Source organism: Kogia breviceps, chromosome 6 (assembly GCF_026419965.1).
Source record: "Kogia breviceps isolate mKogBre1 chromosome 6, mKogBre1 haplotype 1, whole genome shotgun sequence".
NCBI classification, from domain to species: domain Eukaryota; kingdom Metazoa; phylum Chordata; class Mammalia; order Artiodactyla; family Physeteridae; genus Kogia; species Kogia breviceps.
Genome location: NC_081315.1, coordinates 74,450,107 through 74,475,395, shown reverse-complemented (window position 1 = coordinate 74,475,395; position 25,289 = coordinate 74,450,107). Strand labels below are relative to the sequence as shown.

Sequence of the window (25,289 nt, the reverse complement as noted above, 5' to 3'; positions counted from 1 at the left end):
TCATGGCTTGATAGTTCATTTCTTTTTAGTGCTGAATACTATTCCACTGTTTAGATGTACCACAGTTTATCCATTCACCTACTGGGGGACATCTTGGTTGGCAATTATGAATAAAACTGCTGTAAACATCCATGTGCAGGTTTTTGCATGGACATGGTTTCAACTTGGGTGAATACCAAAGAGCACCAGCTGCTGAGTTGTAAGGTAAAAGTCTGTTTAGTTTTGTAAGAAACTGCCAACTGTTTTCCAAAGTGACTGTGTCGCTTTGCATTTTTACCAGCAGTGTATCAGAGTTCTTGTTCCTCTACATCCTCTCCAGCAGTTGGTATCGTCATTGTTCTGGAATTGGCCATTCTAATAGGTGTGCAGTGGTATCTCACTGTTGTTTAAATTTGCATCTCCTTGATGATATATGCTATGGAACATCTTTTCTATGCTTATTTGCTATCTGAATATCTTTTCTGGTGAGATGTCTGTTAAGGTCTTTGGCCCATTAAAAAAAATTGTTTTTTAAATTTTTATTAGAGAATAGTTGATTTACAATGTTGCATTCGTTTCTGCTGTACAGCAAAGTGTGTCAGTTATACATATACATATATCCACTCTTTTTTAGATTCTTTTTCTATATAGGTCATTACAGAGTATTGAGAAGAGTTCCCTGTGCTATACAGTGGATCCTTATTAGTTATCTGTTTTATATGTGGTAGTGTGTAGATGTCAATCCCAATCTCCCAATCTATTACCCCCCCCAAACCCCCGCTTTCCCCCCTGGTAACCATAAGTTTGCTTTCTATACCTGTGACTTAGCACTTTTCTCTATATGGGAAGATGCTAGAGTCTGGGCTCATTGAAGTCATTCTTTTGATATGCACCTTAGCTGTCTAGGGCCAGTATCCTGTTCTTTCCCATCCTGAGTCCCCTTAGGGTGCACTGTTGGGAGTTTGATAATTTTTATTTTTATTTTATTTATTTTTTAATTTTTAAAATTTATTTTTGGCTGTGTTGGGTTTTCATAGCTGCATGCGGGCTTTTCTTTAGCTGCGGTGAGCAGGGGCTACTCTTCGTTGTGTTGCGCAGGCTTCTCATTGTGGTGGCTTCTCTTGTGTAGCATAGGCTCTAGGCACATGGGCTTCAGTAGTTGTAGCTTGTGGGCTCTAGAGTACAGGCTCAGTAGTTGTGGCACACGGGCTTAGTTGCTCTGTGGCATGTGGGATCTTCCTGGACTGGGGCTAGGAACTGTGTCCCCTGCATTGGCAGGAGCATTCTTAAGCACTGTGCCACCAGGGAAGCCCGGGAGTTGGTCCATTTTTAAATCCGGTTCTTTTCTTTTTGTTGAGTTTTAAGAGTTCTTTGTATTCTTTTTTTTTTTAAACAACCCTTTATCAGACGTGTGTTTTGCAAATATCAATATTTTCTCCCAGTCTGTAGCTTGTCTTCTTATTCTCTGATACTGTCTTTTGCAGAGCAGAAGTTTTTAATTTTAATGAAGTCCAGCTTATCAATATCCTTATTAGTTCTGTCATGGATTGTGCTTATGGTGTTATATCTAAAACATCATTGCCATACTCAAGGTCACCTATGTTTGTACTAATATCTATTAAGAGTTTTATAGTTTTGCATTTTTACATTTAGGTTAATGATACCTTTAAAGTTAATTTTTGTAAGGGGCCTGGTGCTTTCTGTTTTGGAATGTTATTAATTACTGATTCAATTTCTTTAATAGATACAGGCCTAGTTAGATAGTCTGTTTCTTCTTTTGTGAGTTTTTGCAGTTTTCTTTGTGTGTCTTTCAAAGAATTGGTCCATTTCGTCTAGCTTATCAAATTGGTGGACATAGAGTTGTTCATAGTATTTCTTCATTCTTTTAAATGTTCATGGGATCTGTAGTGATGTCTGTTTTTTATATCTGATATTAGTAATTTGTGTCTTTTCTCTTTTTTTCCTTAGTTAGCCTGGCTAGAGGTTTACGGATTTTACTGATTTTTTTTTCAAAGAACCAACTTTTGGTTTCATTGATTTTTCTCTCTTAATTTCATGTTTTCCATTTCATTGATTTCTGCCCTAATTATTATTATTTCTTTTCTTCTCTTTACTTTGCATTTAGTTGCTCTTTCTAGTTTTTAAAAATGGAAACTTAGTTTATTGATTTTCAGATCTCCTTTTCTAATATATGCATTCAGTGCTATAAATTCCCCTCTAAGGATTTTTTTTTCTGTATCCCACAAATTTTGGTAATTGTGTTTTCATTTTCATTCAGTCAAAATATTTTAAAAAATTTTCTTGAGATTTCTTCTTTGACCCATGTGTTATTTAGAAGTGTTGTTTAATCTCCATGTGTTTTGAGATTTTTCTATCTTTGTCATTGATTTTGAGCTTAATTTCATTGTTGTCTGAGAGTAGATGCTGTGTGATTTCTGTTCTTTTAAATTTGGTGAATGTTCTATGTGAGCTTGAAAAGAATGTGTATTCTGCTGTTGCTGGAGTAGTCTATAGAGGTCAATTATAACCAGTTGATTGATGGTGTTGTTGAGTTCGACTATATCCTTATTGATTTTCTGACTGCTATACCAGTCCATTTCTTATAGAGGGGTGTTGAAGTCCCCAACTGTAATAGTGGATTAATCTATTTCTCCTTGTTTTTATTTCTATCAATTTTTGCTTCATGTACTTTGTTCTCTTGTTAGGTAGATACATGTTGAGGATTGTTATGTCTTCTTGGAGAACTGACCTCTTTATCATTCTCTAATGCCCCTCTTTATCCCTCATAAATTTCTTTCCTTTTAAATTTGCTCTATATGAAATGAGAATGGCTCCTTTGTCTTTCCTTTTATTAGTGTTAGCATGGTATATCTTTTCCCATTCATTTACTTTTAATCTTTGTGTCTGTTTATTTAAAGTGGGTTTCTGGTGGGTCTTGGTTTTTGATCCACTTTGACAATTTCTGTCTTTTAATTGATTCATTTAGACCAGTGATATTCTAAGTGATTATTGATAAATTGGATTAATTTCTATCATGTTTGTTTTCTGTTTGTTGCCCTTGTTCTTTGTTTCTTTTCTTTTCTTTTTTTTTCCTTCCAGTCTTTTTCTGCCTTTTATGGTTTTGAGTATTTCATCTAATTCTGTTTTGTCTCCTTTGTTAGCATATCAATTATACTTCTTTTTAAACTGTTTTTAGTCATTGCCCTGTAGTTTCCAATATATATTTACAACTAATTCAAGTCCACTTTCAAATAATACTATACTGCTTCATGAGTAGAGTGAGTGCCTTATAGTAAAATAATTATAATTCTTCCCTCTCTTCCCTTATATTAGTGCTATCCTTCATTTCACTTATAGGCATACATAATTGAATTCATTGTTGCTATTATTATTTTGAACAAATTGTTGTCTATTAGATCAATTAAGACTAAAAATTGTAAAAGATTGTATTTTACATTCTCTTATTCTTTCTTTGATGCTCTTCCTTTCTTTATGTAGATCTGATTTTCTGACCTATATCATTTTCCTTCTCTCTAAAGAACGTTCTTTAACATATTTTGCAAGGCAGGTCTATTGGCAACAAATTCTCTCAACTTTTGTTTGAGAAAGTCTTTATTCTCTTTCACTTTGGAAGGATAACTTTGCAGGGTACAGAATTCTCAGTTTGTTTGTTTGTTTCTATCAACATTTGAAATATTTCACTCCTCTCTCTTCTTGCTTGCATGGTTTCTCGGAAGAAGGTGGGTGTAATTCTTATCTTTGTTCCTCTACAGGTAAGGTTTATTTTTTTTTCTCCTCTGGCCTCTTCCAGGATTTTTTAATTTATCTTTGATTTTGAACAGGATATCCTGGGTGTGTGTTTTTGTTTGTTTGTTTGTTTGGCATTTATCCTGCTTGTTATTTTCTGACTTTCCTGGATCTGTGGTTTTGGTATCTGATATTAGTTTGGGGAAATTCTCAGTCATTATTGTTTTAAATATTCTGTTTCTTTCTTTCTTTCTTTCTTCTCCTATTCTTATTACATGTATGTTAGATCTTTTGTAGTTGTCCCACAGTTCTTGGATATTCTATTTTTTTTTCAGTCTTTTTTCTCTTTGCTCTTCAGTGTTCTCTTTCTTTTCAGGTTTCTATTGATATAGCCTCAAGCTCAGATATTCTTTCTTTAGCCCATCAATGGCTCTCTTTATTTCAGTTACAGTGTTTTGGATCACTACTGTTTTTTTTTTTTTTTTGACTCTTAGAATTTCCTTCTCTCTGCTTACATTGCCCATCTTTTCTTACATGCTTTCTTTCTACTTTATCCATTAGATACCATATTAATCTTGGTTGTTTTGAATTCCCAGTCTGGTAACTCCAACATCCTGCCATATCTGAGTTTGGTTATGATGCTTGCTCTGTCTCTTCAAACTGTTTTTGTTTTGTTTTGTTTTCCTTTTAGCATGCCTTGTAATATTTTCTTGGTAGTTGGACATGGACTTACAGTACCAAGAGAAAGAGACTGATTTAAATAGGCTCTCGGTAATGTGGTGAGGTGTGTGTTGGGGGGTCAGCCTATGCCTCCAGGCTGTGGATTTCACAAGTGCTTCTCCATTTTCTTCCCTACCTTAGGTGGCACAGGATGGCCAGGGGGAGCTGGGGTTGGGTATTTCCCTTCTCCTAGCTCAGTTAGGCTCTGGTTAAAGAGTTTCTTAATTTCTCCTGAGGGCAGACTTTGTTAAGAAGAACAGAATGCTTTGGAGTATTTCAAAATATTTTTCCCCTCCCCCTGCCAGAAACTTGAGGGGATTTTTCTTTGATATTCACTATGAGAACCAGGTGGAGCTCTTGGAGATAAAACTCACAAGTATGGGATTCCCCCTATTATTGGTCCCCTTGGAGTTTTTAACTCTCAGAGTTGTCCACACTGAGCCTCTAGCAGTTCGTCAGTTAAAGTTCAGGTTTTTTTTACTCTGGCACTGGTTCCCATGGAAGCTTCTGCTCATGCATTTCTGTTCCTGTAAGTTGTGATTCTCTGCACCTGCTTGTCTCCAGTTTTGGGAGTAGTGGTTTGCCCTATGACCTCACTCCTCTTATGAATCTAAAAAGAGCTGTTGCTTTTTCAATATGTTTATCTTTTTACTTTTTTAAGACGAAGTGGCGACTTCTAAGTGTCTTTTCATGCCGGAATGAAAACCAGAAGTCTCTCCTCACTTTTTCTATTACCATACAGTTTCCTTTCCTGGAGGCAACCAGTATTATCAGCCTCTTGTGCATCCTTCGAGAGCTAGCCTACTATTCTTAAAATTTTTTAAGTTAAGATGAAACTATTGATTTTTGAAGGGATATTCCATTAAAATCTTCTGTTTCTATGGTTATAAACCATTTCTCATTATGCTGTCATGTTTGTATGTTTTTCTATCTCTGAAACATCTTTCCCCTTGTCTGATTTTCTGGATTTGCCGAATTTTAATTAATTTTATTGGAATTTTAAAATAATCAAGTTAGTTTATGCTGCAGTGAAAACAATCCTCAAATTGTTAGTGCTTAAAATGCAGTTCTTATTCATGTCAAGTTCATGCCTTTTAGGCAAGTTGTCTTCTGCCTACAGGTTTGGCAGTACACTTCCATATGAACACCTGCCTCCATAATTACAGAGACAGTGGTAAAGAGAGGTACAGAGCCCAGTGCCAACAGTTAAATGCTTCCATTGGAAGTTTATATATCAATTCTACTCACATTTCATTGGCCAACACAAATCACATGACCATGCCTGACTTCAAGAGAGAAGGAAAGCCTAGAAGGAGAGGGAAAGTGAGTAATATTGTTAATATCCTCTATATCTTTATTATTATTATTATCATTTTTTACTGATTGATTTGTGTTTTGAGAGAAGGAGTCTCCTCAAGTCCCTAAGCCTGGTTGTAGACGTTCCTTTGGTAAGCCTGACTACCACTCTATCCCCCACAAGAGAGTGAATATCTTAGAAAAGGAAATGGTTTCACATCTTACCCCTTTGTTTAGAATTCTGCCAAGATCATTATCCTTGGAATTCAGGACATTTTGATCAATCTTGTATCTTTCAATTCTTTTCTTAAGACTGGTGATTTTTTTTTTTTTTTTTTTGTATACATGCTGTTCTGTGTTGATAAATAGTACAGGCTCCGTCACAGCCTGGCATGAGATTTTATTCTGTTTTATCCTACTCTTAAAGGATAGTCAGAGTCTGTTGAAGGTTGCAGTTAGTATTTAGCCCAGTGAATTTGATGGAGGGAGGGATTGAGCATTATCTTCTGGGGTGCACCTCGGTGGAGTAGATTTGTAAGCCCGCTCTCGAGCACAGCAGTAATGGTTGATGTCAGGGCAGATTACTTCTCCTTTCCCATTGTTCTTACCTTAGAATATCTTTGTGGAAGCTCAAAATTTCAGGGGTGGGGTGATACCCCTTTTTAATTTCTAATGTTGCTAGAGTTTTCCCTTTTATGTTGATTAAGTTATCTCAGGGGCTATTTGAACAGGGAACTGACCTTGTCAAATATGTATTCCTAGGTTATTCTCTAAGTATTATTCCTCCTTTTAAGCTAATTGTTTGGATGCAGGTTGGTTCAGGTCTTTAACAAGATGAAAAGAAACAGTTTAAAACCTGTTATTTTCTGGAAACATTAGGTTACATCTCAAAATGTATATAAGGTAGAGTATGCAAATAAATATATTGGATTTATGTACTGAAGACAAGAAGTTTACCTCTTCCTCTGTCATTCTGTGCTACTCTTATCTCCTCCAAAGGCTGTAAAATGGAACCTTATGAAGCAGTTAATATTCATTTTGTTTAATAAAATGTTTGAAAGTCTATATATTGGTTTATTTTTTTTTAATAGTGCATATCGTATATTACCTTTGACATCATTTATTTAATCAACAAATGCTTATTGTGTACCTGTGAGCTAGGAGATGGTGCTAGGGATTATAAATGTAAACAAGACAGTCTCTGCCCTTCTGGAGCTTGCTTTTTAGTCATGTAGGCAAAGATTAAACAAATATTGGATGATAAACTCTATAATGAAAAACTAAATTTGTCTAGAGTGTGATAGGTTTTGGTTATTTCATATAGCATGGTGGGGAAGGCCTCTTTGTGGGAGCATTTGCAGTTATCTGGGAGCAAAGGAAGGAAGGGAGGGAGCAAGTCATACTCAAGGGAAAGACCTTTCCAGGCAGAGGAATTAGCAAGCGCATAGGCCCTGATGTGAGAATAAGCTTCTTCAACTTGAAGAGTAGCAGGAAAGCTGGTGTAGCTAGAATAGAGAAAGGAAATGTTACGGAGACCATGGGATATTTTTCTGCATTTGATGGGAAACCAGTGGAGGATTTTTGAGCGCAAGTGAATAAATGTATATTCTAAAAAGATCACTCTGGTGACTATGTGGAGAATTAAGGGGTGAGTAGATGCAGGAGCCTCAGCTAAGAGGCTACATGAATTGCTTGGGCCACAGATGATGATGGCTCTGACTAGGTGGTAGCAGTGGATGGGAGAGAAGTGGCCAGATATAAGGTATACAGTATTTTGAAAGCAGGGTTGACAGACTTGCTGATGGATTAGATTTGAGGGTGTGAGGTAAAGAAAGGAATAAAAGTGACTGCCAGATTTCTGGCCTGAGCATCTAGAACTGTGGTGTTATTTACTGAAGTGAAGTGCTGGGAGAAGGCAGAGATTTAGGGGGCTGTATTAAGAGTTGTGTTTGACATCTCGTTAGATGTGCAGACAAGTATTTGAATTTGCAAGGTTAGTGCTCAGTAGAGAGAGGTCTGGGCTAGAGATACCATCTACATGCTAACAAATTCCAGGTTTGAATTTAAGGCCTTTAGCCTGGATAAGGTCCAGAGGTAAATGTCAGTAGAGAAAAGGGGCAAGGACTGGCCCTGGGCTCTCCAACATTTTTTTTTTTTTTTTATTTTTTTTTATTTTTAAAATCTATTTATTTATGGCTGTGTTGGGTCTTCGTTTCTGCGCGAGGGCCTTCCTCTAGTTATGGCACGCGGGGGCCACTCTTCATCGCGCTGCGCGGGCCTCTCACTATCGTGGGCCTCTCCCGTTGCGGAGCACAGGCTCCGGACGCGCAGGCTCAGCGGCCATGGCTCACGGGCCCAGCCGCTCCGCGGCATGTGGGATCCTCCCGGACCGGGGCACGAACCCGTGTCCCCTGCATCGGCAGGCGGACTCTCAACCAGTGCGCCACCAGGGAAGCCCTCTCCAACATTTTGAGTTGGAAAAGAGGCAGGGGAAAAGCAGCTCTTGAGGAAAAAGAAGAGAACCAGGAGAGTGTGGCATCTTGCCATCCAAGTGAAGGTGTTTCAAAAAGGCGGGAGAGGAATGCTGCCGTGGAGTCAACTAAGATGAGGATTGATTATTGACCTTTGGATTTCATGAGGTGTGGAGGTCATCAGTGACACTGGCCAGCGACCCTGGGGGTAGAAGAGAAGAGAGAATGAGATGAAGAAGGGGAGCTAGTGAAATACTGAATAGAGACAGTTGTCTGGAGGACTTTCATTGTAAAGGGGAGCAGAGAAACAGGGCAGTCATGACAGGGGTTTTGTGGTGGAGGAGAGAGGAGGACTCCCCCCTTTTATTCTCTTTAAGGTGAGTGATCATTATGGTATATTTGTATGCTAATGGACATGATCCCTTAGGAATGGAGAAAAAAGATGTAAGATTTTTGTCACCTTGACGTTGATGTTCTCCTTTTTTTTAGAAGGTAGTCCTGGAGGTGGTTGAGGTTAGGTTGTTAGGTTGGAAGTTTTCTGTACCCCACCCTCTTCAGGGAGCCTTTGTGATTTTCTTTTGTTTTCTTCTTTTTGGCTTGCTTAGTCTTATTGTGTTATCTTGATAGATTTTTATCTTTCACATTTCTGGTAAATGGTGATTATTAGGAAGTTGAACCAATTGTGTATTTAAAAAAATGTGAAAGACATTTAACAGGGAATGTGTTTCCCAAGGCCCATTGTTTACCACAAAAAGGAAACCGCTGACTTCTTGTTATATCAGTAAAGATAAAATTATTTTGTGAATACAGTACTCCTTTTGTGAGTAACATTTTTCATACTGTGATCAAAAGAAATTATTATATGAAAACAGTAAGCTAATGGGAAATGTAGACTTTTGTTACAAGTGGGAATTTACTTAGTGGGAGCCCTTAACATTTTTTGATTTCTCTTCAGAACATTTAAAATTCTCTAATGGTGGAGATAGTTGTCATTTAAATTTTGAAAAAATATAGTTTAACAAATTTAAAAGTTAGGTATCTAGTTCTTAATTTCTTGAAATGTAATAAAAAGTTTTAACTAATTTTAAGGGAGAAAATGTAGCAATGCAGTGTGGTGGGAATATTTTTCACTCTGAAGCAGAAGAAGGAAATCCACAGTACTGTAAATATAGCTAATATTATAGTGAGAATATATTTAAGGGGTAAGTAGGACATCCATCACAAACTAGTATCTCCCCTCCCATTGTAAATTCATGCTTGGTAGAAAATTCCTCAGGTGAAGTTTGATTTAAAACAACAAAATTCATAGAAGATGAGGATGTTATAGATTTCGGTTTACTGGAGACTGGCCTTCTTGAACCCTTGGACTTTTCAGTTGGAATTTTATCCCCTACTCCTGTCCTCCAGTGCCCCCTACCTCCCATACCTGCTCAAAAAAAAAAAAAAAAAAAATATATATATATATCTTTGGCAGTAATAAAGTCTCCCACCTTCTGAGTATCTAAGAAGTATATCTATGGACAGGCATCTCAGAAAAGCTAGAGATTATAAAATGTTCAGATTCCAAGCTATGTTGTATTATAGATACAACTTTGTTGAAAAAATGTGTCTCTCAACTTTTTTGCCTACATATAATTTGCACCTAAGGAAATAAATGTATGTACATATGTATGTATGTCAGATAGTGATAAATTCTATGATGAAAACATGGAAATAGGGCAGTGGCATGGGAGGTCCTCTGAATCTCCTTTTTCTCATTTACCAACTGGGAATAATAATAACCTACCTCTTTAGAGTTGTGTGGACTTAATTTTGTGTGAAATGCACCTGGTTTGATACCTGGTATCATACCAGGTAATTGGGTACATGTTATTCTACTTTCCCTTTCTTTTTGTAATTTGAGTCATCCAAATCTGCAGTTTAGTGCCATATAATACAGTGTGCATTAAAACCATGAGTTTAAACTGGAGTATGTTTAAACCATGTCCTTCGTGTGGTTTTGAAGTTCTTGCTGAAAAAGTAAATAACACAAACAAAGCTTGAAGGGACCTCATGTTTAGTGAAATAAGCCAATCACAAAAGGACAAATACTGTATGATTCCACTTAAATAAGGTACCTAGAGTAGTCAGACTCATAGAAGCAGAACACATAATGCTTGTTGCCAGGGCCTGGGAGGAGGGGGTGGAAGAGGAGTTATTGTCTAGTAAGTACAGAGTTTCAGTTTTGCAAGATGAAAAGAGTTCTGGAGACGGATGGTGGTGGTGCTTGTACAGCAGTGTGAATGTACTTAGTGCCACCGAGCTGTGCACTTAAAAATGGTTAAGATGGTAAATTATATGTTATGTGCATTTTACACAGTTTGAAAAAAGAGTGAATAATAAAACTACTCTATTGGGCTTCCCTGGTGGAGCAGTGGTTGAGAGTCCGCCTGCCGATGCAGGGGACACAGGTTCGTGCCCCTGTCCGGGAAGATCCCACATGCCCCGGAGTGGCTGGGCCCATGAGCCATGGCCGCTGAGCCTGCGTGTCCGGAGCCTGTGCTCCGCAATGGGAGAGGCCACAACAGTGAGAGGCCCGCGTATCGCAAAACAAACAAACAAACAAACAAACAAAAAACTACTCTATTTTGGTAAGGCTTGCCCTCCTCATTTTTGGTAGATGTTAGTGAATTAAGTTGTTTTTTTCTTTATATTTTAATAAGATATAATTGACATGCAGGACTGTATAAGTTTAGGGTGTGCAGCATAATATATCGTGAAGTGATTATAAATCAAGTTGTTCTTGACTAAATCTGAAATAGTGGGTTGCTGTTCTTATGTCATAAATCTGTGTGAGATTCCCAGAAACTGAAAACTATTGATTATCACAAGTTTTCATCTTAACTTCCAGAGGTGTCAGATCTTAAACTGTTGCTTTGAGAGCAAAGAGTATAGTATAGTATAGTATAGTATAGAAAAGACTTTTTTGTTTTGTTTTGCTTTGTCTCGCATGTCAATTTAAAAAATATTTGTTGAGTCCTCATTATGTTGAATGAACAACAGTAACAACATTTGTTGAGTGCTATCTGCTGGCTATTGTTCTAAGTTTATGCTTAATAATACTTATAATACTTCTGACACTTTATAATCCTTATAAAAAGTCTTACAGTTGAGAAACCCAAGGCTCTGATTTAAAAAGTGATTTCCTACTTAAAAAATGATTTTAGAGGAATTTAATGCATAGAAACAAAGGGAGGGCATTCCAGATGGAAGAAAGATCTGGGCGTAGGAAGGAATGGGACATGTTTGCATAGAGCGGAGTTCAGCCTGACTAGTCTAGAGAACATTAGGGAGATGGGCTAACAGTTTATTCTCTTCCATTAGGAACTTGACTCTGAGGCTAAGGAATTTCTGGACTTTATAGGCATTGGGACTGTCACTGAATTACCAAGGCAGGGAGTTTTGTGATCAGAGTTGTGCATTTAGAATATGCACTTGGCAGCAATATCTGAGATGCATCAGAGTAGTGAGAGAGGGGAGGTCAGAGACCATTTAGAATTTCTTTGATGGAATAGTATTTTAGTATTGCAGCAGTTGGGGTCAGAGTGTAAATGACTGACTTGATGAGTTGAGAGATGAGAAAGTAGAGGCCCAAATGTGTAGTAAGAGGAAATAAAGAGAAGTCTATGGTGCATGAGCGTAAGTAAGATTTTTTTTTTTTCCTTAATGGTCATCTGAATATACAGGTCAGATGTAAGTTTGGCTTTGAAAAGGGAGGATTTGGAGGGTCCAAGAGGACAGGAAGATGGACTTTAGCAGCCTTGAACTGAACTTGAAGAGTTTACATTGGGCATCTTTCAGTTTAAGAGATGAGGGTATCTGTAGAGAGTACAGGGCTATGGTGGGCCCAGGAACTTGAAGGATAGAAAAGTTTCAACCTCACTAAGAGACAACTCAGTAGGGTGAACCATCAGTCTTTAGAGTGTGAGATAGAATAACAGTAATAGTAGTATACTTCTGTTAGTCTTTTATATGAATAATTTACATGGAGTAGAATCTCTCTTATACAATATTGATGGTACAATCACCAGTAGTTAGAATGGTTAAATAAAAAAATTGTTTGAAATGAAGAATAATAGGAAGGATATATGCTTTAAATATTTTATAGTTGATAAGTGTATAAATGCTCGTACATCATCAATCTTTTGATGTATAGCTGAGACCTTCTCTTTAGGATATTTTAAAAGTAACTTGCCTTTTTCAAATCGTACAGCTTCATTTTCAGAGACAAAGCATTTTCTTTTTGCACTCATGTTTTTGATATAATATTTAACTAAATTATATAATTATAATAAATACAACTGGCATAAAAAGATTTTGGGACAAATATAAGATAATTTGCTGTTGGTAGGCATGCGACTCAATTGTTGGGAGAAAAATGAGATGGTATACCAGAGAGGACTCCCCATTTCCCCCAAAAAGGAAATTGAAACTTGGGAGTTATGGTTTGTCCATGGTTTTAGGATTGGCAAGAGTCTGGTTTTATCTTGAATCTAATGTTTGTCCTATTATGTAGTGTTGCAAGGTGATAAGGAATAATATGTGAAATATTGGTTAGTGGCGAAATTATAGACTATATGTATATATTTTTTAATACAGTAGCTTTATTGAGATATAATTCACATACCATGCAAGTCACCAATTTATAGTATACAATTTGAGGTCTCTTATATTGACAGAATTGTGCAACCATCACCACTATTGATTTTAGAATATTTTCATCATCCCCAAAAGAAATCTGGTATCCATTAGCTCCCCATCTCCTCCCCCCTGTTCAGAGTCAACCACTAATCTGTTTTCTCTATATACTGTATAGATTTGTCTATTCATATAAATGGAATAATGTAATATGTGGCCTTTTGTGACTGGCTTCTTTCACTTAGCATAACGTGTTTCAGGTTCATCTATGTTGTAGCATGTATCAATATTTTTTATGGTAGAATCCATTGGATGGACATACCACGTTTTATTTATCCATTCATCAGTTGATGACATTTGTATTGTTTCTGCCTTTTGGCCGTTACAAATAATGCTATTATGATGGTTTCCATAGTGTAGTGGTTATCACAAATAATGCTACTGTACACATATTTTTACATGGATGTTATTTTTTTCTTTTGTCTTGCTATATACCTGGGAGAGAATGGTTGGTCATCTTTAACTTTTGAGGAACTGCCAGACTGTTTTCCAAAGTGGCTGTACCATTTTATATTCCTACCATCAGTGTGTTGAGAGGGTTCCAGCCATACACTTGCCAACACTTGTTATTATCTTTTTGATTATAGCCATCCTAGTAGGTATATGTATGTTTTATTTTTATGACTATAATAGTAATAAATGCCCTTTGTAGATATTTTGGAAAATATAGAAAAGGATAAAAGAAAAAATCATTTATTTTAAAATCACTGTTTAGAAATAATATTGAGTGGGGTTTTTCTCCATGTTTTAAAGTAATTTTTAAAATATGGCTAAAAGTATATATGATTTTGAGTCCTGCCTTTTTTTGTTGTTTAACAGCATTTCCCCATGTTTTTTGAAGTTGTATTTTAATTTCATCCTATCAGAGGATGTCTCTTTTGTTCTCTCTGGCTTTTGTGTTATTTTTTATTAATTTTTCAAATTTTACAATTATTTCAGAGGAGCCCGGAGGTGGAGTGGGAATAAATTTTTGTGGTTAATCTAACATGTTAACTAGAAATTACTTCTAGGTTAACAGCAGCATAATATTCTATCTGCTGAATAAACTATAACTTAGCCAACTATTACCCTATTTCAGACATTTATATTTCTTACAATTTTTCTTTATGTAATGTAAAAAAATTTGTATGTAAAATTTGGTCTTGGGCTTCCCTGGTGGCGCAGTGGTTGAGAGTCCTCCCGCCGATGCAGGGGACACGGGTTCGTGTCCCGGTCCGGGAGGATCCCACATGTCGCGGAGTGGCTGGGCCCGTGAGCCATGGCCACTGAGCCTGTGCGTCCGGAGCCTGTGCTCTGCAACGGGAGAGGCCACAACAGTGAGAGGCCCGCATACCCCCCCCCAAAAAAAAAAAAAATTCGGTCTGCATTTTGAGTTCTCAGGAATGAAGTTACTGGGTCAATCAATAGCTATGAACGTATTAAAGATTCTTGTTATATATTGACAAATTGCTTTTCAGAATTTATGTTTCCTCTAGCAATGTATATGTATTCCTTTCTTACTGTACCTTCACTAAAAATGAGTAAATGGGTAACAATTGAGTTTTAAGGTCACTTGAGCAGGGAGTTTTTTGAGTTTGTTCACTGATGTATGCATTGCTGGAAGATAGTAGACACTGAATATATGTAGAATGCTACCAGTAGGAAAGAAAAGGGTTTCTCTGAAGGACAAGGAAATAATTTGCCATTCAACTTTCCAGGAAAGTAGCCTTGTTACACTGATCATATAACAGCTAATGTGTTTATAAAAAAGGGATGAAAGAGTAAAATTAAGCTTATTTGGGGAAATTGTTTTAAATTTTATACTGTTTGAACATTTTTATGTTTCAGAGTCAAAATGACACTTTGAAAAGCCTTAACTTCCATCCCTGTTTCCTTACTGTAATCCCCCTTTTTATACCAATTTCGTATGTATCTTTACAGTGCTTTTTAATAAAAATTAACAAATAAGAATAGATATTCTTACTTCCCTCTTTCCCTCCCCTTTTTAAAAACACAGAATATAAAAATGTATATATACATATACCTTGCTTTTCTGTACCTTGCTTATTTAGCATATTCTGGTGATGTTTGTATAGAAGTACACAGAGTGCTTCCTTATTTATTTTTACAGCTGCACCGTATTCCTTCTAATGGATGTATCATAGGTGATTTTACCAGTCCTCTTGTTTTCAGTGTGTTTCACTTTTACAAATAATCCCACAATAATCTTGATGTACACTTTATTTTGTAAATGTGTAATTATATCTGTAGGAGACTGTCCCAGAAGGAGGGTTGTTGGGTTAAAAAATAAATGCATTCTTGGTTTTGTAGATATTGACACTTCCACCAGCAATGGAGAGTGCTCATTTCTTGGGGTTCCTCGGTGTACCTTTTGAAAAATGATAGTCCTAGGGTCATTACCTCAAATCCCATAATATATGTATCCTCAAGTACTATAGGAGAACTCATGATGATGATCCTTGTGTCATCAAGAAACAGGTAATTATGTTTAGATGGTGAGGAAATTTGTAATATACTTATAGGTGGTGAAAAAAATTTAAATTAGAACCTTTAAAGACAAATTCTGGGAATTCCCTGGAGGTTCAGTGGTTAAGACTTGGCGCTTTCACTACCATGACCAGGGTTCGATCCCTGGTTGGGGAAATAAGATCCCACAAGCCATGCTTCGAGGCCAAAAAAAAAAAAACCGAAAAAGACAAATTCTCATTTTCTTGTTTTTTCTCTCCAGATAGATGCTTTCCCTATATAGTTGACATTTTTTTTATAAGTAAGTTCTTCTTGGCCAAATTCTCAAGTTATAAAAACTAACTTCAATAATGATATGTGTTATACGAAAACTGTTAAAATGTTACAGCTTTTGTTTTTTTTTGTTTAAGTTTTTTTTTTTTTTTTTTTTCGGTACACGGGCCTCTCACTGTTGTGGCCTCTCCCGTTGTGGAGCACAGGCTCCGGACGCGCAGGCTCAGCGGCCATGGCTCACGGGCCCAGCCGCTCTGGCGGCATGTGGGATATTCCCGGACCAGGGCACGAACCCATGTCCCCTGCATCGGCAGGCGGACTCTCAACCACTGCGCCGCCAGGGAAGCCCACAGCTTTTGTTTTAAACATGGCTGTTACTAATAACCAACCATATTTCTTTTCGCTCTCTTTTTTTTTTCAGCCTTTAACATTCCACATTCTGCTTTGTACCAGTGTGCCCACTTGCGTGCCTATAAAGTACAAGCTCCAGATTGAAAAAAGCTTCTAGATGGATCTTTTCCAAATTTGGTGTCTTTTCTACAAACTCTGTGCCTCAACAACCCTTTCTAAGTGGTAAGTGATATGTACTTTTAAAAAAGGATAATAGAAATTTGTAAAACAATTTTTGTTTGGATTGCCTTCCCCCTTTTTACGCTGCATTCTCTTTTGGTATGGAATAAAAATATTTTATTCTAAAAGTTTCCCACTTCAGCAACTTGTTCTGCTCAATTATACTCCTCTGCATCCCCCCCCAGAAAATGTGTTTTGAGTAAATCTCAGAGATGTTCAAAAAACATACTGGTTAACTAACACCTATGCTTCCAAAAAATCTTACAATATGTAAAGGGACACACAGTGCCATGCTATAAAAAGAAGAGCTGGCATTACATACCTCTCTTATCAACTCCATAAATGTGCACATAATTTACAATTGCTAGGAATAAATATAAAAATATATAAACACCTTTATGTATATGTACTTTACATGCTCTGTATTATATATTGATATTTTACAAATAATTTCATTTTCATTTTGAGATACAAGTGGCAGTTATTGTTGTCACAAGATTATAGTTTATATTTATTTCATAATTAGCGATTTTAACTCCAAGTGTTTTTTAAAGAATGATTTAAATTTATGTATATATTTACTGCTATAGGTGATTACCACTTTTAGTGGTTATTACAACAAGTGAACTTATAAAACTGGGCTTACTAAAAGTAGTTTGATTTGGGAAGAAAACTGTTTTCTGGAATGATAAAATTTTGGATTTAAGAAATTAAAAAGCTTGTGAAAATAGAGTAATTTCAGTGCTGAACTAGAAATTGCATGTTAAGTGAGTTGTAAATGTTAGTATTTTATGATTTGTTATTGGTTCTGTTTTCATTTTGCCAGAGCCACAGATTCCAGCTTTAGGTCTGTATATTCTCTTATTATGAGGCTGAGGTAGTTTTTCCTGTTGCTCTCTTTTCCTACCTACTTAGGTATTTTGAGTCCATTGGGTTAAGAACATCCTCTTCCTAGCAATTGTAAGTTATGTGCACATTTATGGAGTTGATGAGAGAGGTGTGTAATGCCAGCTGTTCTTTTTATAGCATGGCACTGTGTGTCCCTTTTCATATTCTAAGAATTTTTGGAAGCATAAGTGCTAGTTAGCCAATATGTTTTTTGAACATCTCTGAGATTTACTCAAAACACATTTTTGTGGGGGGTGCAGAGGAGTAAAATTGAGCAGAACAAGTTACTGAGGTGGGAAACCTTTATAATAAAATTATTGTTGTAAAATAATGAACACTCATTTTGAGTGTCAGTCAACAAATAGTTACCAAATGCCTGCTGTTTATGAATAAAAATACACAATGACATTTGGCCTTGTGAAGAGGTAAGTCATCAAATAGAAACCATGGCATTAGATGAGGATGCAAGGCAGGGAGGTTGAGTGAAGAATGGGGTACATTTTAACTCTAACTCTAACCATTAATTGCACAGTGTTCTTGAGTGTAAGTTATTAGTCTTGGTACCCCTTGATTTTTCTCATCTATGAAATGAGTGAATTAACTAAATGTTTTATAAGGTTTTTTGCTGCTTTCATATACCTAACACTTTGTTATGAACAAATTGATAGATGTTTGTTTTTTTGAGGATACCTTTTCTTCTCTAGCCTTTCCAATAGAGATATTTTTAGACTACTTTCTTTGAATTGTGGGGTTAGAATAAGGTCCCCACTATCAATCATTTTCTTTTCTTTTTTTTTTTTTAGAAATATATTTAAAAATTATTTATTTATTTATTTTTGACTGCACTGGGTCTTCGTTGCTGTGCCCAGGCTTTCTCTAGTTGCGGCGAGTGGGAGCTCGTCTTCGTTGCAGTGTGCAGGCTTCTCATTGCGGTGGCTTCTCTCGTTGTGGAGCATGGGCTCTAGGCGCACGGGCTTCAGTAGTTGTGGCACATGGGCTCAGTAGTTGTGGCTCGTGGGCTCTAGAAGGCAGGCTCAGTAGTTGTGGCGCATGGGATTAGTTGCTCCATGGCATGTGGTATCTTCCTGGACCAGGACTTGAACCCGTGTCCCCTGCATTGGCTGGTGGATTCTTAACCACTGCGCCACCAGGGAAATCCCTCAGTCATTTTCTTTTGAAGGTCATATCTTTTTTTTTTTTTCTCTGCATTCTTATCCTTCTCTTCTCTTGACCTCTGGAATTTTCCTTCATTTGACTCTTCATTTGTTCCCTTTCTGTTTCTCGTATCTTATTTGTGGCTCTCATCATGTTTCCTTGACCTGTCTAGCATCTATTGTTTTCATCTTAGTATTTTCCAGGATCACTACATCTTACACCAGTGATTCTAATCCTGGGACCCTTTAAAAAAAATACAGATACCTTCTAAAATGAGCTTGGGAGAAGGGTACGATTTTTTGGCAGGTAGCTGAAACCTACTAGTAAACCAGCATTATTAGTTCACCAGGACTGGAACCCCCAGGTTTTACACCCTGTCACTTCTTGCCTTAGATCACATCATCACTTAGTTAAATTTCTGTGGTCTTGGAGTCTCCTCTCATGATCATAACCCTCTATCATGCCACACATTTTGAATCTCTTCCTTGTCTTTATTATGACTTGTAGTTTCTTGGCATTTGTTTTTATAGTTAAGTTAGCTGTTTCCTAGCTTCATTTGCTTTCTACTCACCCAAATCCCATGATCATATTTGCAGCAGCATCTTATGTTCTGTTGCCTTTTTAACATTGTGAGGAACCTGTCCAAATCTCAAACCTAAGTTAATTTGCCATGTATATATTTCCTAGTTCCAGCTGCTTGATGCAGTGGGCAAAGGTCACATAACTGAGTTTGGATCTACTAGGCAGTCATTTACTTGATCTCTAAACTGGTTCTTTTCAAGGTTGGCTTCTTACCCTTCCTTTAGAAGACCCCACATCTAGTCACAGTCAAGTTTTCTTTTTGGGACTATCTAGCATGCTTCCTGACCTGTTCTTCTTTTCACTTCAGAATTTTTCTGTGTCTAAAGAAGAAATTATGTACCTTATTTTTTATTTTTTTTTTAATTAATTAATTTATTTATATTTTTGGCTGTGCACAGGCTTTCTCTAGTTATAGTGAGCGAGGGCTACTCTTCGTTTCGGTGCGTGGGCTTCTCATTGAGGTGGCTCCTCTTGTTGTGGAGCATGGGCTCTAGGCACGCGGGCTTTAGTAGTTGTGGCACGTGGGCTCAGTAGTTGTGGCTCACGGGCTCTAGAGCGCAGGCTCGGTAGTTGTGGCGCACGGGCTTAGTTGCTCCGTGGCATGTGGGATCTTCCCGAACCAGGGCTCGAACCCGTGTCCCCTGCATTGGCAGGCGGATTCTTAACCACTGCGCCACCAGGGAAGTCCCTGTACCTTATTTTTATTATGGAAAATTTAAGACATATATAAGTAAACAGACTAGTGTAATGAATCCCCTTGTATTCATGACTTAGGTTCAGTAATTATCATGTCATGGCCAAATTTTCAGTCTCTCACTGACTTCCCTCCCATTCCTGTACTATTTTAAAGAAAATCCTAGATATCATAAAATTTATTTGTATTTCAGTACATATCCTTATGTATAAGACCCTTTAAAAAATATAACCATGATACCATTATTAATCTTAAAAAAACAACAATTCCAATGTAATCAAATATCCAATCAATGTTAATTCTAATTCTCTCACACATTTTATTTACTTATTTATTTATTTGCTTGCCACACCATATGGCATGCAGGATCTTAGTTCCCTGATTAGGGATTGAACCCATTGCCCCTGCAATGGAGGCATGGAGTCCTAACCATTGGATTCCCAGGGAATTCCCCTCACACATTTTAAAAGCAGTTGACTTGATTGGATCAGGGTCTAGATAAGCCCTTCCTCCATTGCAGTTGGTTGATTTTTCTCTTAAAGTTTCAACCTCTCCTCCCTTTATTTTTTTTTATTTTTATTTTTTCTCCTCCCTTTTTGTCTTTAAAATTTATTTGTTGAACAAATTGGGTCTTTGTCTTGTAGATGTGGATGTTTCTGATTACATTCCTGTGAAGCGATTAAGCATACACATCTGACCTTTGTACTTCCTGTTAATTGGTCGTTGGATCTAGAGACTTGCTCAGACTCAAGTTCGGATTCCTTTGGCAAGTCTTTGTCTTTGGGCAAGTGTCTCTCTGGTGCACACAATGCCTAGTTGTCTCTCTTTTTCTGCTGATTAGTTGCCATTTCGCCTCCATGCTGTAGATTAAGGGTTGGCAATCTTTCTCGGTAAGGAGGCAGATAGTGTATATTTTAGGCCTTGTGAGCCATCTGGTCTCCTCTGCTGCAACTACTAAACTCTGCTGTTGTAATGAGAAAGCCGCCATAGACAAAATGTAAATTAATGGGCATGCCTGTGTTCCAGTAAAACTTTATTTACAAAAACGTGATGGGCTCCCTGTTTGAAGGTTTGGAAAATTTTAATATTGTAACTTTACTTTTCATTTATTAGGTGAAATGTTCTATAAAGTGAAGCTATTCCATGTGTACTATTTGTTACTTGGTAGTACAGTTTGTATAGGAAATGTTAGACAAAAGCTTGACAGTTTCCCTTGGCTTACGAATTTCAAAATAATGAATTGGGTATATTAGCTTTCTCCAACAGTGACTAATTAGGGTCTCCCCTTCTCCTCCAGATTCATTATAGACTCTTAGATTTAAACATATTGGATTTAAAAAAAATTCATTATTGTAATTACCCTTATTGATGCTCAAATTATTTAATCTTTGGCCAGTGGGAGCCTTTTAAATTTGCTTACTGAGTTATTTTGACATGACTCTAGTAGTTTTTGATAGCTTCTTGATTATCTGGTATAACAAGGAGTTCCAGGCTCATCATGTACATTTCCTCCCCACACGTGGTATCAGTAGTTTCTCCAGGGAGCCCTGATTCCTTCATTGGGGAATGGAATTTCAAGACCGCAGTTTGAGCTCTAGGGATTCTCATTCCTAGTGGGATGACCATTATTTCTAGGCCTTTTTGGTAGTCAGAACTAGGGAAAAAAAAATTTTTTTATGATAGAGTACCTCATGAATTCATACTGATACTTCCAATTCAGTTTCAATACTATAAGATTTTTAGTTAATCTTTTAATTTTACATCTGTATCTTTCAACTGAAAATTCTATTTCTCAGTGATACTAAGAATAATACAATTAGAATATTTCATGGGGCTTCCCTCGTGGCACAGTGGTTGAGAGTCCGCCTGCCGATGCAGGGGACACGGGTTCGTGCCCCGGTCCGGGAAGATCCCACATGCCGCGGAGTGGCTGGGCCCGTGAGCCATGGCCGCTGAGCCTGCGCGTCCGGAGCCTGTGCTCCACAAAGGGAGAGGCCACAACAGTGAGAGGCCCACGTACCGGAAAAAAAAAAAAAAAAAAAGAGTATTTCATAATTACTCATTTATAGTACCCCCATAATACACACAACAGTCTCAGAATAGCAGTACCAGCATTTTGTCTCTGTCTGCTTTCTTTTCTCAATCCATGTTGTTGTATGAAACATTATCTGTTGCTGTGTAACAAATCACCCCAAAACTTAGTGACTTAACACAGCAAATGTTATTATCTCAGAGTTGCTGTGGGTCAGTTTTTGTGGGGTGCAGCTTAACTGAGTGCCTCTAGCTCAAGGTCTCTCATAAAGCTGTAATCAAGGTGTTAGCTAGGGCAGCGTATATCCCAGGGCTCAGTTGGAGGAGCCACAAAGGATCCTTTTGGGGTACTTTCAAATGCACTCACGTGATCATTGGTAGGTCTCAGGTCCTTTCTGGCCATTGGCTGGAGACCAGTCTCTCAGGCCTCTCCATGGGGCAGCTAACAACATGACACTGGTTGTTAGCTTGGAGCAAGGGAGGAAAGGGTATCCAAGATGGAACCCTTTTTAGTAACCTGTTCTTAGAGTGACAGCCCAACACTTATGCTGCATTCTTTTATTTATTTTTTAAGTTATTGTGGTAAAATATATATAACATAAAATGACAATTTAAATCATTTTAAAGTGTATAGTTAAGTACATTGCATTAAGTACATTGCATTAAGTACATTGACGTTGTTGTGCAATCATCACCACCATCCATCTCCAGAACTTTTTCCAAACTGAAACTCTACGCATTAAACACTAACTCCCCAGTCTTCCCTTCCACATCCCCTGGTAACCACTATTCTACTTTCTGTTTTTATGAATTTGACTACTCTAGGTACTTCATGAGTAGAATCATACAGTATTTGTCCTTTTGTGACATGCTTTTTTCACTCACCATAATGTCTTCAAGATTCATCTACATGACAGCATGTGTCAAAATTTCCTTCCTTTTTAAGGCTGAGTAATATTCCATTGTGTGTATATACCACATTTTGTTTACCCATTCATCCGTTGATGGACATTTGTTTCCTCCTTTTGGCTATTGTGAATAACACTTCTATGAATATTGGTGTTCTACTGCATTCTTTTCTTAGAAGCATGTCTCCAAATCCAGTTTATACTACAGAGGAGGTAGTTATACAACAGTGTGATACCAGGATGTGGGGATCATTGGGTCCCTCCTAGAGGCTGCCACCACACTGTTTAAGTCAGTCTTAATAATTGTTCTGTATAGTTCTGCCACCTACAGGGTATACATTTAAGTTAACTTATTTAATTTTTTAAAATAAATTTATTTATATTTATTTATTTTTAGTTACGTTGGGTCTTTGTTTCTGTGCATGGGCTTTCTCTAGTTGTGGCGAGTGGGGGCTACTCTTCATTGCGATGCGTGGGCTTCTCATTGCATTGGCTTCTCTTGTTGTGGAGCGCGGGCTCTAGGCACGTGGGCTTCAGTAGTTGTGGCACACGGGCTCAATAGTTGTGGCTTGCAGGCTCTAGAGCGCGGGCTCAGTAGTTGTGGTGCACAGGCTTAGTTGCTGCGTGGCATGTGGGATCTTCCAGAACCAGGGCTCAAACCTGTGTCCCCTGCATTGGCAGGCGGATTCTTAACCACTGTGCCACAAGAGAAGTCCCTAAGTTAACTTATTTTATTTTTGATATTTAATGACTGTTCTAAAATGTAATTTTGTTTTATAATCATGTATAATAGCTTCATGTTTCCAAAGTCAAATCCACAAAACAAAGTTTATTCAAAGGAGTCTAATGTCTATCTCTGTTTTCTCTAACGTTTTCTCTCTTTCTAAGTAATTATATTCTAAAATCAAGTTTAATATAAGTAGGCTATGTATTCATATTCCTCCTTAGACAAGTGATAAAATATTATATGCCTTCTTTTTTCACTTAACATATTCTAGAGATTACTCCTTAGTAGTAAATTACTAATTCCTTTTTATAGCTACATAATATCTCATTGCATGAATGAAAAAACAAAGCTTATTTAACCAGTTCCCAAATAATGGGCATTTGGATTGTTTCTAATTTTTTGTAAATAATACTGCAATGGATAACTTTGTAATTCATATATATGTCTTTATATTTTGGCCATTGTACATTTGGGACAGATTCCTAGATGTGGAATTGCAGGGTCAAAGGGTAAATGAGTACACAGTTTTATGCATATTGCCAGATTTATCCTGATAAGAATTATATCTCTGTGTTCCCATCAGTAATGTACGAGAGTGCCTCTTTGTGTATATATAACCTTATCAACAGAATATATTGTTAGAATTTTGGGGGTTGTGTCCTCATTGTAGTGTTAATTTTCATCTCTCATTATGAGTGAGATTGAATATCTTTTTTTAACGTTAAAGTTTTATTCATAGACATTTCAGAACCATTTAAATCAACTATGGATTTTTTTAGACATAACATACCATATTTATCTTGGACATCTTAGGCTGAGTATCTTTTTATATGGTTAAGAGGCATTTGCATTTCTTTTTTTGTTAACTGTCCATTTCTTTAGCTCTTTTTCTCTAGGTTTGTTGGTGTTTTCTATTTTATAAGCTCTTTACATATTAGGAATACCAACATTTTGTCCATTTGCTTTCTTCTTCCTTCCAGTTAAATAGAGGTAGTCTCTAATCTTTTAGTTTGCTTTGTTTTGCTTCTCATCATTTTCCATTAGTGTTACATTTTTTCTTCTGGCTAAATCATTATTCAGTATTTGATGACTCTACTTCTGCAGCTCAAACCTATCCCACCATTTCTTCAAACTCAACATGCCCCAGATAGGATTCAACTTTATCCACAAACCTGATATTCCTGTGTTCCCTTTGTCAGGTATAGCGTTACCATTTTCCTACTTGGGAACTTGGAGTGATCTTTTGTGGTTTATTTACTATTAATTCAGCAAGTATTTGTTGAGCACCTACCCAGTGCCAGGTACTGGACTAGGCACTAGGTAACAGTCACAATCCTAGCTCTTAGGGAACAGTCTGATGGGGGAATAGGTAGTAAACAAATGTACCCACAAACCCACATCTCAATGAGTGGTAAGTATTTCAAGAGAGAATTTATAGGCTGGGACATGTGATTAGATTGGAGAGTTATGGGGGGGTAGCCTTTTAGAGAAAGTGACATTTAAACTGAGATTTGAAGGTCTGTTAGGGTTCACCTGGTGAAAAAAATTGGGGTTCCAGATATAGGAAACAGCATGTGGAAGGGTCCTGAGGCAGAAAAGAAGTTGAACTTCTAGGAAATGATCAGACCAGTTTGGCTGGCATGTAGGGAGAAGGAGTAGAGGGCCATGAGATGTGATCTGATTTACTTTGTAAAATGATCACTCTGGCTCTAGGGGTGGAGGGTGTGTGTGTAGAGGTTGGTGAGGAGGCTGTGGTGGTAACCGTGAAAAGTGGAAGTGTCACATTCATTCTTTTAGTGACATTCTTTCAATTCTACTCTGGTGCTTTGTTCTTTTTTCCCATATTTTTATATCCACTGCCCTCGTTCAGAAGGTCCCCTCCTGACTACTCTGATGGGGTTTTACAGATTGGTCCCACGCTGTTTTACTCTTCTGTTCACCAGCCAATCTGGTTCAGAAGCGAACTTTTAGAAATCACAGGTCTGTTCATGTCACTTTCTTTCTCGAAAACTCTTGGTGGCTCTCTGTGACTGTTAATGTTATGT

General features: G+C 37.3%; 1 protein-coding gene across 3 annotated transcripts in view; it reads left to right on the top strand.

Moving 5' to 3' along the window:
* FRYL (FRY like transcription coactivator) overlaps positions 1 to 25,289 on the top strand; it is a 246,900-nt gene that overhangs the window by 23,034 nt on the left and 198,577 nt on the right. For all 3 annotated transcript variants that reach the window (XM_059067253.2, XM_059067255.2, XM_059067252.2), the window contains exon 2: positions 16,111 to 16,262. The gene's annotated coding sequence lies outside the window, so the exon portion shown is untranslated. The remainder of the gene's footprint in view (positions 1 to 16,110; positions 16,263 to 25,289) is intronic.